Here is a 2,219-nt window from a genome sequence, read left to right as displayed (position 1 = left end):
TGTGTGTGTGTGTGTGACGGGAGCGGTTTTGAGGGCGGAGGGGAAGAGGTATGTTGAGGATCAAGGGCTCACACTCTAGTAGTAAATCATAATCGGTTTTGTTCTAAGACACGAATGACCCTTTTCAGGAATGATGATGGCCCTTTCAGTCTTGACAGACGATCTTAATGCAGTATGAACGGTTCAGCTTTGCCTGGGCGGTAGACAAAGAGGAAGTAGATTGCCCAAGTACTACTTCTCTCCATTCAGATCTCAACCTCCTTGGTATGTTTCAAAGGAGAGACATCGTCTGTGCGTTTTGAATCAAAGAAAGTGTAAGGGTGTGTCTGGCTGTTTCTGTTTTCTTCTCTGCCAGATCTCATGAGTTGTCGGCTACTGGTTCTTCAACCAACAGTGCTACTGATTTTTACGTATGTGACAGTATTCCTATTTCAGCATGGCCCTGCTTCACGTCAGGCAGCAACATTCCGATTTCGAAGGTATTCTTCATGGTGTTTTTATGTTGTTTTTTTTCAGTTTTTGTTAGGAATTTTGAATTTTGCTCGGGGGACGGCTAAAGCCTAATCCAGGGACTTTTATGATGTGATGGGTAGCCAAGGATTGAGAGAATCAAACATTAAATCTTAAGATTGCGCTGCGCGTTTTAACGATCGTATAATTGTATCATTCTGGTGAGCTCTTGAGTTTCCTATCTTGATTTAAATTTAAATTTTAATGTTAATATTTTTACACTTTTGAAAATGTACGTGAATGTTCCTTGATGTCAGGAGAAGAATAAAGATGGAAGTGAATTTTTAAAAATTATTTCAAAAATATAAAATTAATTTAAAGTACTAGGTGAACTTTGAGTTTGATACAAGGCAGCCCGTTAGGTTTGCTCATGCGATGCTTTAAAAATTATTTTTGTTCAAGCACTATAGGTTGGCAAGTGTATTGTATAAATTTGTTCAAAATTGAATAGGTTCGCAACTGTGACGTTTTGAAAAATAAGGTTCGGAAGTGTAAAGCTCCCTTTTTAACTGTTTTAATATAAACTTAAAATCCGTTACATGAAATATAACAATACAAGTAGGCAAATCTTTAAAAAAACAACTGAGTAATGGAGCAAGTCTAGTAGTGAAAGCGCATTCCTGCTGTTCACAAATCCCAGTCTATAGGAATATGAATTATGCTTAACTTTAGTAAGAGTTTTATGGCCCTTGAAACAGGAATAAATCATGTAAATGCGGAAGATTAGAAGTGTTACAAGAAAGTAAAATAAAAGGACGATAGACGTTTGACAGAGAAGAAGGATCAAACAATACCAGAGCTCTCAGCAACCAACCACGATTACAAATTTATTGTGGGCTACGGGCTTCTTTATCAAAGAAATTTGGTAGAGTAGTTGTACCCTTTCAACCTACAGCTCAATGACCACCAACGCTCTCGACAAAATAAGCGACAGTGAACTAATCTGGCGGAGACGATCTTTTCGCGGAGACGACTTTTGCCCTTGCAAAACACTGCCCTGCTGTGCACACCCCCACACTCTTTTATTATTTCCTAGGCCCTCGAATAAAGTGGATTTAGTCAAGAAAAATGAATTTCTATAGTGATTAAAAAACATATCTAGATAATAATAATAGCATACGTTAGTAAAAAGCAGACAAGATGCTAATATATTTTTGCGTATTTTTTTCTTTTATCAACAAGTGCCTATAGTCATGTCATAAAAAGTAGTCAATTAGAATTTCTGTCAAACATCTATCGTCCTTGTATTTTACTTTCTTGTAACACTTCTTATCCTAATCATTTACATTATCTATTCCTGTTTCAAGTGCCATAAAACTGTTACTAAAGTTAAGCATAATTTATATTCCTATAGACTGGGATTTATGAACAGCAGGAATGCGCTTTTACTACCACACTTGCTCCATTACTCAATTCTTGGGCCTGGCAGTGAAGAAGTTAATGTGCAGTCGAAAATTCGAGGCGCAACTTTTGTCAAATCCTCAACTATCGACCAAAGACTACTTGCTTTTGCACAAAAACTTGCAGCAATTTGTTTTAACAGATCAATATTTTTGTACACACCTGTTGTTAGCTTTGTTCTAGAAAGCACTTGTTCTTTTTATAACCAAAATGGGTGGTTTTTACAGATTCTTAAAGTTAAACATCCCGCGAGCTGAGACAATATCGCTTTTAAAAGCAGGTTCGTCTTTTTGTCCTATTCGAGACGC

Source organism: Aplysia californica, unplaced genomic scaffold (genome assembly GCF_000002075.1).
Source record: "Aplysia californica isolate F4 #8 unplaced genomic scaffold, AplCal3.0 scaffold00407, whole genome shotgun sequence".
Taxonomy (NCBI): domain Eukaryota; kingdom Metazoa; phylum Mollusca; class Gastropoda; order Aplysiida; family Aplysiidae; genus Aplysia; species Aplysia californica.
The sequence above is the reverse complement of the archived record's forward strand: the minus strand, read 5'-3'. Positions refer to the sequence as shown.